This window comes from Cimex lectularius, unplaced genomic scaffold, assembly GCF_000648675.2.
Source record: "Cimex lectularius strain Harlan isolate CLEC.00 unplaced genomic scaffold, Clec_2.1 scaffold27, whole genome shotgun sequence".
Classification (NCBI taxonomy): domain Eukaryota; kingdom Metazoa; phylum Arthropoda; class Insecta; order Hemiptera; family Cimicidae; genus Cimex; species Cimex lectularius.
This window is the reverse complement of record NW_019392670.1, coordinates 2,051,791-2,064,647: the sequence shown is the minus strand read 5'-3', so window position 1 is coordinate 2,064,647 and position 12,857 is coordinate 2,051,791. Positions and strand designations below refer to the sequence as shown.

The 12,857-nt window shown below is 35.1% G+C and overlaps 1 protein-coding gene and 1 long non-coding RNA gene across 2 annotated transcripts in view; one reads left to right on the top strand and one right to left on the bottom strand.

Moving 5' to 3' along the window:
* LOC106667240 (glutaredoxin domain-containing cysteine-rich protein CG31559-like) overlaps positions 1-3,818 on the bottom strand; it is a 109,170-nt gene extending 105,352 nt beyond the window's left edge. Inside the window, exon 1 of the mRNA XM_014395080.2 lies at positions 3,554-3,818. The gene's annotated coding sequence lies outside the window, so the exon portion shown is untranslated. The remainder of the gene's footprint in view (positions 1-3,553) is intronic.
* The window catches only part of LOC106667241, an 86,438-nt gene extending 76,221 nt beyond the window's left edge, over positions 1-10,217 (top strand). Inside the window, exons 2-3 of the long non-coding RNA XR_001340524.2 lie at positions 4,098-4,214; positions 9,915-10,217. This is a non-coding gene — a long non-coding RNA (uncharacterized LOC106667241). The remainder of the gene's footprint in view (positions 1-4,097; positions 4,215-9,914) is intronic.
* Positions 10,218-12,857: the final 2,640 nt, after the last annotated feature.

Sequence of the window (12,857 nt, the reverse complement as noted above, 5' to 3'; positions counted from 1 at the left end):
TTATTGTGTCGTTTCGTGTGGTTTATCAAGTTCTAAATTTCTATAAGGTTTTCTGTCGACCAGTGAAGTTGTTTCAAAATTAAAGATAAGAATATAATAAACAGGATAGTATTAAATGAGATTAGATATATAAAAAGTATCAAAAAGCAAAAGACGCTTTCCATAAAACGGGCAAAAAATTTACGGAAAAACTATTCAAATTTGTTTTGAGCGCTTTCTAAAACCATTAAATCCATTTTTTCAAAGTATTTAATAAAAAAAATGAACGTTTTTTGGCTGCATCAGCCAGGGTCAAATTTTTGTTTCTCCGGTGTCATTTGTGCCATTTAAAAATTCTTAACTTCTCCTAATTTGATCCAAATTAAAATTTTATGAGACCGCCGTAAAGCAGAATATCTCTTCTTTCAGCCAATGTCAAGAATGTTTACATTATGGTCAAGTGAGTAAAATAAAGATGGAATAAACAAAAACTCCACAAACGTTTTATTGTATAAATACAATTCTAGAAGTTTTATGAAAGTCAAATGTATGGAATAACTTTTAATTTATCTAGTTCTAAATCTTTATAATGATTTATATAGATCAGTCGTTGCAATTTTATCACTATTTTGGGGTTATCGAAAAAAAGGCGAACAATTTGGAAAAAAATATTGAGAAAACTTCGCATTCAGGTATTTTTTGGGTGCAAATAATGAATACGACTTTGTTACTTGCTGCAAAAAAAATTTAACTTTCTTTCCTACGTTGTTTTATTTCAATATACATACAATACAACAATATTGACGTAGTGATATTCGAACTGATTAGTAGGTTAAATTTTTTTTAGCAAAAAACAAAGTTGAAATTCGAAAAAACCAACCCGAATACAATTTTTCAGTAAAATCAAAAAATGAAATTGTCTAAAATGTTTTACCTTCCAAATGAATTTTTTCGAAATACATACATTTATGACTTTGCGATATAAAAGAATTTTTTTAGCAAGAAACAAAGAATATATTCGTTTTTCCAACCTCAAAAACTCCTAAATACCAATTTTCGGGAAAATGAAAATATATTTCTTTTCTTCGCAAATTTTTCGCCTTTTATGAAGAAGAATGAAGGCCTCAGATTTTTTTTTTTCGAAACAGACAAAAAATGGTGATAACTTTGAAAGGACTCCCCAGATCCATATGCAAGGATTTAGAGCCTTATAAACTGCACGTAATAGCAAAAACTTCGCTTCTGAAATAGATAAGACCTTGAGATATAAAATAAAAAGTTTGAAGAGTTTTTGTTGAATCCATCCTTATTTTTCTCACTTCTAACGACATAAAATCTAAACGTTGTTCACATAACTTCAATGAACACATTAATCGCTTTCCAAAAGTTTCATAAAACTATAATTTGGATAAAAACCAGAGGAATTATACTTTTTTTGGAGGGACACAGGGAAATAAGATAGAGACGAAATGCTAGAGCGTTGTAACAAAGTCGGTAAGATTTTTTTTTTTTTTGCATGACACAATGTTGAAATCTGTTTTTCCCATCCTCAAAAACCCCTGAATACCTATTTTCGAGAAAAAAAAATTCTAAAATTTATCACCTTCCACATAGAAGGACTGAATGATGATTTTCTTCTAAGTTCACAAAAATTGTGATATGTCTGAAAGGACCCCACTGAACCGAAGGAAAGTTAACAACAATTTTGAACCTTATAAACTAAATATATTGTAATAGCAAAAGCTTTTCTTCCGTAAATAAACAAAAACTTGAGAAATAAAACGTTTGAGAAGGTTTTGTTTTTTTAACCTTATTTTTCTCAATTGTAATGGCGAAATTTCGAAACGTTTGAACCTCATGAAGGAAGATTTTGTTTTCTTTCCAAAAGTTGTATAAAATTTTAATTCGAATAAAATCCAATCTTTTAGTGAAAATTAAATATTGACGTAATGACAGAGAGATGTAGATGAGTGGGTTAGAATTTTGTTAAAGTAACAGAAAGTCGACATTCGTTTTTCGCACCCTCATAAACCACTGAATACCCATTTTCGGGAAAAATCGAACAGTATATCATTCCCAAACAGTAGGGCGAAATGAAGGCTTCCCATTTTTTTACGAAAATCACAAAAACGGCGCTAATTTTGAAACGACACAGCCATCCAGCGGAAACTTTATACTTTATAGTACTTTATAAACCACACTTAATGCCATTACTGTAATGGCATAAATATCCCCTGCGTAAATACATCGAAACCGGAGATAAAAAAAATGAAAGGTTTGAGGAGTTTTTTTGGATTTTATTCTTACTTTTCTCACTTCTAATAACAAAAAATTTAAACAATTTGATCATAGGTTGAAAGATATCCGGCTTTCTATCAGCTGTTTAAATTTGCAGTTTGGATAAAATCTAGAGTGAATTTTTAAGTGGAACATCGAACTTCGGAGACAGAAAATCCCACAAATCCAGTTCAAAAATATCTATTTTTACGTTATAATAAAAATTCTTATTAAAAGGGCGTTAAAGGGTGATTAAAACAAAACCAATGTTTTTAAAGAATAAAAGTTTTTTTTTAAACTTTACTAGACTCTTTTTTTGGTTATACTCTTTTAATACGATCAGGCTTATAAATTTTTTTTTACCTTTTTACCTTAGGTAAAAAAATAAAGCTATTGATATATAATACCTTTGAAATACATGCAAAGGGGTGGGAAATTTTAAAAATGTACTTTTTTTGGTGTCTAATAGTTTTCATCCTACTTATCACCAAAGAAAAGTGTGATTAAAATCCGTGATCCTACACGTCTGTAGAAAAATCTTAAAATCCTAAATCAAAACTACTTACAAATTTAACTCCTATTGTTCAAAATCAATAAATATGAAAATGCATAATTTCTTGTCTATTCTTTATAGATAAAATCACGGAAGTACGACAATTAAGTACACGTGATCGTTGTAAACTTAACTTTTAACGACGGGTAATAAACTTTTGTATGGGATATGAAAAATCCCTGTGCAACTGGAAAAACATTGATAAGATTTTACTTGAATATTTCACTATTTCTTGATTTCTAGGAAAAAATCGAATGGGAAATTTACAGAGAAATCCGTTAAAAATGATATGAAACGTTTAAAAAAAATACTATTGTATAAGTATCAAGAAGACACTAATTTAAGTACAAAATCACTTATATAACATGTAAAAAAAATAATTTAAACAAAAAATATTGATTTTTATAGTTTATAGATTGTATCGAGTCTTGGGATTAAGAAAATCAAATAATAGAATTCAAAAATTTTACCCCATTTTAATAAATTTACCTTTGGATCTTTACTCAAAAATTAAAAATTATTTTAATTATTGTTTAAATATAGAAAATAGATTGATAATAATTATGTTTTAATTACAAACACATCCTTAGTACCAATATATTTTTGTACACTGAAGGAGTGCGTGTGCAATTTAAAATAAAAAGAAAAATTCAGTTTGCCATTTGTCGGTCGTTCAAATTTAAGTCCAACAACAAACAGATTAATTTGTTTAAACAAAGTAATTGAATAAATTGATTCGTTTACCTAAAATAAATCGTAATCCAGGTGTTGATCGAGGTGAGGTGGTGGTAACTCAAAGACGGCTTGTGTGCAACTAAGGCTGGATAGGAATCCTGAATGCCGGCGCTACGCCTTCCCCACCACGGGGCGGCGACCGGATCAAAGGATCCCGCCAAGGAAGAACATTCACTTTCCTTCCTTCATCGGATTCATTCAACGTCTGAAGAAGGGCTGGCCACCATTGAGGAACGAGGGAGCCTAAGGGCCCATCCGACACGTCCACTTCTTTAGAATAAAAAAAAGTTTAAAAAACTTCCACCCTTTCCATTTCGACCAATATTATACACCACTGACGGGCAAAAAATTCCACCCACTTGTAATATAATTTGATTTGTATATATTTTTATATATTAATCAAAGTTTCACGTTTTTTAACATTTAATAATTGAGTCTTTGTTTTAAAAATGTAAAAATAAAATGCTAAGGAAAATGCCAAATGAAAAAAAAAGACGAACAGATAAAATTTGTTTTAGATTTTCAATTAACATTTCAATATCTCGTATTTCAGCAGCATACAAGTTTGGAAACGTCTCTTTGCTAGGAGTTGGCCCATTCTTCACGAAGAGTCCTTTCAAGATCGTGGAGTGTATCAGGAAGTGATGGACTTGGTCATTCGTCTTTTGAGGTAAGACCCTGATGTTATGCTGTTGAAGGTACGTTTGTACTATGCGAGTGACATGTGGACTGGCATTATCGTGCATTAGGATAGGATTGTCGCTGATTTCATCGAGGATAGGGAACGCATGTTATTCCAAAAATTCACTAATTTCGTGGTCCGCTTGACCAATTAAATCATTACAATTAATTAAGGTTTTTAGTTGAGATGAAAAAAAGTTAATGGCACGAGAGGGATGATTCGAACCCACGACCTTCGGCTAGATACGCCGCTGCTCTACCACCTGAGCTATCGTGACCTCGATCCACTCGGACATCAACTCCCCATCTCAACCCCACCTTATGAGTTTTCCATCCTTTTGCCATTTTTCAAATGTCGTGTAATCGGTTTGGATTCTCGACGACAATTGAAATGGCGACGGAGAGCATTAGTGAAGTGTACTTCACGAAATTAGTTAGTAATTAGTTCATAATTATGAATTAATTAGTAATTAGTAAATTAGTTAATAACAATGAAGTACACTTCATTCACAGCCGAAGGTCGTGGGTTCGAATCCCTCTCGTGCCATTAACTTTTTTTCATCTCAACTAAAAACCTTAATTAATTGTAGTTATTCCAAAATTTCATCCACATAGGGAGTGGTCTCGAGACCCTCGACGTACCACCCCTAACCCCTAACCATCTGTAACCATCCCTAACTAACTCTTTCAAGCCCATCTGGATATCGTAGAGCAAATCTACTCATCTGTAAAAAGTACAGGAGACCAATCGTCCAAAGACCAATGGCTGTGTTCTCGAGCAAATGCGAGCCGTGCAACTCCGTGTGTTCTGGTCAATTCTTGTCCTCTTACCGAGCGAAAAGCCATCGTCCATACTGATTTAATCTTCTTCGAGCAGTGCGTTCAAATGCTTGCTGATGAATCGCTTGAACAACAGTAAGGTGCCGGTTTACACAAATTTCTCAGAGTCAAAAAACGGTCATATTGTGGTTCTGCTACCCTAGGGTGTTCAAAACCGGCCTTCTATGGTAGGACCCAGTTTTTGGATACCATCTAACGGCGTCTCGCAGTGTCGTAGCGAACTCCGATGCCTATAGCCGCATACTGGATGGAAGTCCATCATCAATAAGTGCCACACCACTCGCAACTTCTTCAGCACAAAGGTCATTTTTAAGTTTAAAAATTGAAATTAAGAAAATAAAAATGAAAAGTAAACAGTTTATTACTTCAGAATTCAAATGAGACTGAATAAACTTTTTCAATTCCGTAAAAAGAAAATATTGAAAAATCCTTTAACCACGTTTTGGAATTAGTGTGTCTAATTGATATTCCCAATTTAAAACTTAGCATAAACAAATATTTATTGATAATAACAATGAGACAAATTAAGGCTTCCGCAATTCATTGTCTCAGACAACGCGGCCGTTTTTCGCTCCTCGGTATAGAAAGAATTTCTTCGTCGAATTCCGCCTACGAATCGCGAATATTTTGAGGACATCATATCATCCGCAAGGTAATATGGTTGAACGTTATGTCCCTAATATCAAAACAGCTATAAGGTTGAATTGATTGCGATCATTGGGACGATTACATACTTTCGTTAAATTTGAATTTAAATAAAGCACCGGAAGGGGCACCGGTGGCCGCAACGGTTTAGGTACGTAATGTAAAGGTCCCGGGTTCGGATCCCGCGGCCCTTGCATTCGAACCCGACATACTTACAAATGGGCTTTTTTTTTTCAAAAACACCGGCCCCCTGAGGGTTTATATGACCTCTGCTGTTGCGAACCCTAGTATCCTGTCTGCACAGACGGGGGAGGATGTATGGCCGTCTGTACCACGGGGTAACTTAAATGTTTAAAAATTAGCCCAAAGTTACAATGGGCAAGGTTTCGTGGTGACGCCCCTGGCGGGAACTTAGACAGAGGCTGTCTTCTATCTGTGACCTTCGTGAAGCTTGCATATGGCCAGCGTAAAACACCCCGGCCTCACGGGAGACGTTGCAACCGGACGACAGCGGGTAAACGTTGAGGACGCGATGATCATGCTATAGTCCCTCGAATGCGTAAGTAAGCGGATGGAAGCGGGTAGTGAAGCGGTGTCTCTGACTCGAGTATGCTTTGCATTGTTGCGCGTATGACCGGCGTGGTACTCTTGGGGAAGCGAAGGATCGGCCACCTGGGCTGAGTCTGGCGTCCCTCGAATGCGCGTGATAGGTGTAGGCTGAGCTCGATAGGAGACTTTACCTTAGGCGGTGCTCATCTAGGGTGCGGTTAGCAATTCCACTTTAAGCTAAACCGCTCCCGGAAGTTTCTACACTGGGGAAGCCCCTATACTCAGGGAGATAGAGTGACCTTCTCTATCTAGGGAGTACGCGGAGGGGGGACAGGGTGATGTATTTCGGCCTGTTAGCCCTTCGCGTGCGGCATACGACCCGATGCACAATGCGGGTCCGACCATTCGGAGTGGACAAACGGGAGCGAGGTTGTCTCGGACCTTAGGGGCTGGGACACCTCTACACCAATGCTGCGGCGATAACGTATGCAGAAGTGCGTCAGCTCTCATCTTGAGAATCAAAACGTCCGATAAGGCCAAAAGGCCAGGTGAGGACGCTAAAGATCCTATTGACTTGTTGACGATGAGCACTCGGGAACACAATGTTGCGAACCCTAGTTTAAAAATATATATATAAATTATAAAAACATAACTCACCAAACGACTCAACTAAATTTTTTCCTGTAGTATTTTTAGGCCATCATGTAAGCGATCCGTTAGAACTAAAGTGGAGCATTCCAATGAAACCAAACTCACTTTCGGATACAAAGGATAGGGAAATTATATGGACCGCAGCACTTGAAAATTTGAGGAAAGCCCATTACCGATATAATAAATATTATAATAAAAATAGGATACCGGGCCATTTCAAAATAGGAGATCGAGTTATGCTTAAATCTTACGAAATATCCGAGAAAGCGGAAAATATTAACTTAAAAATGGAAAAACGTTACTCTGGACCCTATGTAGTAGAAAACATAACAAATTAAGTATCTCCAAGGCGCAACCCACGTAGCGAATTTTCCCTTAACTTCTCCAGTTCTATCACAAAGCCATTTCAAGCTCTGGTTGTCAGTAAAAAATGTGAATTCAACAAAACTTAAAAAGCTTGCATTATACTGGACTGAGAAAACAATAGCTAAACATTCTTTCGCAATAGTGGAATAATTCTTTTGCTGTTTGTTGAATGTTTTGAACAAAATTTTTTTTTCGCGTTGAACCGGCAATCGCTAGGTCTGATGCGTCCTCATATAAGAAAAAGCGAGAATCTTTATAAAAATCGGGAATTTTCAAAACAGGTTGTTGTGATAATATTTGTGTAATCTTGTATTACGGACAGAATTTAGCCTTAGACGTATTGAACGGGGTTTATAATATATCCGTAATAAAAGAAATAAAAACAAAAATAAGTATAATTAATACATTCACCAATTTCGTGGTCCGCTTGACCAATTAATATATTATAATTAATTAAGGTTTATAGATGAGATGAAAAAGTCAATGGCACGAGCGGGATTCGAACCCACGATTTTCGGTTTGATACGCCGCTGCTCTACCACTTGAGCTATCGTGACCTCGATCCACTCGGACACCAACTTCCCATCTCAACCGCACCTTTTGAATTTTCCCTCCTTTTTGCCAGTTTTCATAATTAATACAAACAAACAATTACATTTACTGAATTAACTTTAATGCACCAAAAAATACAATATTTATAAAACAATAATTCTCATCAATGTTACTCTAGGGAACACCGGCTAACCTGAGCAAATCTGCCGAAAGCCATTTTAATGTCCAAAGCCAACTTAATTATACTTAATTAATATTAAAAAATCGTAACACCTATTAAAAGCTACAATGTTTTATTTTCTCAAAATGAGATCTGTCCCTTTTCGTTTTAACTCGTGTAAACAAGATGATATTTTTTCAAAATAATTTACCGAACCCAAAAATGAAGCTAATTTGTTTTAATGTTGTAGGTTGCTCTAATTCTAAAAGTTGTTAAAAAAGTGTCTGGTTGAATTTTAATTCCATTTTTTCAAATTACATGACTCATAAAGCTTAAATCTGTTTTTCCCAGATGGACTTTTTAGGGGTCCACTGTTAAACCACTTGGTTTTAATTTATCAAATCCAATTTTTATGTGATTTATATGTCCATTATAAGTTTTTGAAAATATTATCAAATCATCGATTTTTTTAACCTTTTCAAATTTTGCCGACTACTATACCTATCGCTTGACTCCCTGTTTTGAGTCGAAAATGAACTCTATTAAATTGAAATACCCTATCTCCGACAGAAAATGCTGTAAGGGGGCGAGATTCAGGTGACAAACTGATGGAAGGATTTTGTAAGATCTAATGAAGAAAAGTACAAAAAGAAGTAATACTAAACTAAAAGTTTTAGTTAAAAAATCGTTTTTTATGCTCTTCTACACTCCTCTGTCTTTCCCGTCCGTTGTATAGATTTGGTACTGAATGGATGACCCTTGTCAAGAGAATATCTGGCTTTCTGTTCTCCTTGCTCGTTTTCCCCCGTTGTTTGAACAGATCCGAGATCCGCTTTTTCAAAACAGTTCACCCAAAATTAGGGATCTTCAACTGATTAGTTACTCCAATTAGCTGCGAAACTAACAGTGCGCAGAGTAGCGAACGATCGTCCAAATATCTGAAGCATAGAAAAAGTAAGTTTATATGTAACATCAAAAGAGGTGGATGAGGTAATAGTTGTAGGAAGGTTCGGTGGAAAGATGAACCCTAGAACAGGAGACATACCTTAAGACCGTGGATGAACTCTCAGGTGGTAACTTGCCTATCAAATCGAATTTGACCTGGATGTTAGCGAGTTTAGACGTGGTGCCATAGTACAGAGCGACGAATTGTGCGACGGTGAACATTTTGACAGTAATAACTTGTCCAGAAATGTCCGATGATAGAATGAATTGACTTGTCATGTTCCTTTATACAACGCGCTGGGTCCAATGAGCGATGGCTATAGGCACTCGGTCAGACCAACGAGCGGTGGCCCGGCCCATCGGCGACGTTCACTTTTACGCTTCTCTCCAACCGTTTCAAACGGCCGTTACTTTGACCAACGTCGACTGTAAGACTGACGTCTAAAACAAAGTAAATATGGATATAAATAACAGTTGTAGGAAGTTTTGGTGGAACGATGAACCCTATCGAAGTCGCCAACCGATGATCCTGGGTTCGAATCCCGCTCGTGACACTAACTTTTTCATCTCAACCAAGACAAGAATATTTAATTGAAATAATCCTGATTATTTTTTTCTTATCTTAGATTTGATAAAATGAAATGATATTATATGTAATAACACGGAAATACATATACAACATAGACATCACACCACTATAATGGCAAGAACGCTCGGACACGCGTCTAATATTTTTCCACCCAGTTTCAGATTGTTAGGCCTAAAACTGACTATGTTATAACACGCTTTGGTCTGGACAATTTTTATGTATAATTTCAGCCAGCTTCAATATCTAAGATATAACACCAATCCAGCTACTTTTTTTTGGGAGGGGGGGAGCAAAAATATAAAAATATTTTTCCATTAGTTAAATAATATGGCAATATTACATGATTTTATTAAACCATAATATTTAGAATGACTGTAATAAATTGTTTTCAGAAAATCAAGCTAGACCTCCTAATTTATGGAATGTAATCAGTCAGATATTACTATGCAAGACAGCAGCACCAGGCTTGAAACAGGTGGAGATTTGCCGCATTTCAAAGACTCTCAGGAACTGTGGAAACTTTTGAATGAAATGCGGGAATATATTTCGACCATAGTAGAGTTTCGAACGGGTTTTTTCAACACATCCTGCTGTATCCACAGGCACAACTACCTTTGATAAGAAGTATCAAGTTTTTTTTAAGCTGTTATGTACATTTTCTCGTAGTATGATTGCAAAAACTATCGTTCAAACTTTTTTTAGAAATCGTGAGATGCGGTCTGGTGTCACCGGTTCATTTCAAAACAACTCACCAACACCCCCGAAACTATATGGATCTGTAAAAACACATAAACCCGAACACTCTCTAAGACCCATAATTTCATTTGTAAACTCACCCACAAAATGCCTAACCAACATACTCAACAACATCACAGATAACACATATAATGTAAATGATTCATTTCATTTCATTAACAAAATTAATAATATCCACATTCCCTCACACTACTCTTTCATATCCCTAGATGTTTCATCACTATTTACCAACATCCCAATAGACACAACACTGAACATTATTAAAGATAAATGGCCCAACATAACACCACACACAACTCTAAGATCAAAGAACACGTTCATTACAATGATCCGACACTGCTGTGTTAACGGATATTTTACATACGACAATCAATTTTACAAACAACTTTTTGATATAGCCATGGGTAGCAACCTAGGCCCGATACTGGCAGACATAATCATGACACATCTATTAAATACAGTCATACCACATTACCCTTCCTCACTAAGTACGTAGATGATATATTGACAGCTGTTCCCACAGATCAAATTCAAACTACATTAGATACATTTAATAGCTTTCACCCACGCTACAATTTACACATGAAATCGAAAACAACAAAAAAATACCATTTTTAGATACACTCGTAATAAAACAACCAGATGGCACATTAATCACAGATTGGTATCAAAAACCAAGAAACACAGATCGCTACCTCAACTTTTCATCTCACCATCCCCTTCACACAATAATAAACACGGCCAAAGGGTTACTTCACAGAATGAATCCTTCCACCATAAAAACATAAAGATATACAATCAGATCCTTCATAACAATCTCTTCCCTAAACACATAATTAACAGAATAATCAACAATTACAACTCAACACTAACACCATCCACTACATTAAGTAATACTACATTAAGTCTATCGAATACAAACAAACCAGCATACATTTCCATACCATTTTTCCAAGGCCTATCACATAAATTAAACACATTTCTCTTGTCCGATAACTTCAAAATAGCTTTCAAAAATTATAAAACAATTCAAACACTTTTTTTCCAAAATTAAAGATACCACACCAATAACAAATAATCTGACGTAATCTACAAGATCAACTGTTTAAACTGTCCGGCAACTTAAATCGGTCTTACATCCCAATATCTGGACAGGAGAGTAAAGCAACATATCTATGATTGCAAAAAACCTAAACAAAATCCTACAGCACTCGCTACCCACAATCTTGAACACCAACACAATTTTGACTTCAAAAATCCAAAAGTATTACACACAGAACAAAACAAACATAAACGTAATTTCTTAGAAATGGTTTATATCAACAGAGATAAACACAGCATCAATTACAGAACACACACATGTAAACTCAGTCGCAGCTACGCCAATATCATTAATCAAATTCAATACAGATAACATACATATATCATCACATTACATTCCACCCATCAAATATTTTTCACATAGTCTAATTTTCCAACAATTTAGCTTTCCTTTTCCTATTTATCCCCTTTCTACATAATCCTGAAAGGACAATCTGGCCGAACTATTACCAACACATTGTTCCCCTTTGTCGGCTTATTTCACTTCAAAGAAGCCGAAGCCTTGCACAAAAATGTCTTTTCTATACCGACATCCTTTCCCACCACTTCAAAATCCAACGTATATAAACACAAAGTAGTAAAATCTCACTGGCACTCTCGACACGACACGCAAGAATGGCACAATTACACAGAAGACAAACACTTTGAGTGAGTAGAAATACTTTGATTGAATATATAAAAAAAATACATTTTGCATTGTATAAATTCACTTTTCCACATCCAAAATGTAATTGTAATATATAAACAATGTTTGTAAATCCCAGGCCCTGAAGATGATCTCAATAAAGATCGAAACGTTGGCACGATAAAGAAAATGTTTTTCTGAAACCTACATCACACCAGACCGCATCTCACGATTTCTAAATAAATATCGATTAACGGTCACTAATCACCACATATCTTTCAAACTATCAAAACACCGTAATGTTAATAGAATACGAATCAAATTATCTGTTTAAAGTTTTTTATAAAATATCTGTAAGTTTATAAGGCATACTCGTGAAATTTCGTAATGCACATTCTGTACGGCATTGCGAGCACAACAGAACACTATTTGTGTCCAATTTGACAGTGAAACTTACAGCCATGTTTAAAATATGTAGAGAGAAAACTAAGTATAGTAAGGTGGTTCAAAACCAAAATTATTTAACGAGTCAAATCCGTAACATCGAACTCACTTGACCCCTTGGATTAATTGACACAATACCAGAAACTGATCAGAAGAAATCCACTTTTAAATATTTGGACTTTTCTTTTCAGTTCACACTTTCCAGAATAATTTAAATTTGTTATTAAAAAATACTGGTATTTTTATGGGTACCCTTTAATTTTTAAATTGAAATATAATGATAACATTCTATCTGTTATGAATCTGTTTATTATAATATTAATCAACAAAATCATGTTTACTATGAAAAGTTATCAGTAAAAAAACTTAAATTTAGGTAGGCTATGTATTAGGAAATTTATTCTAATGA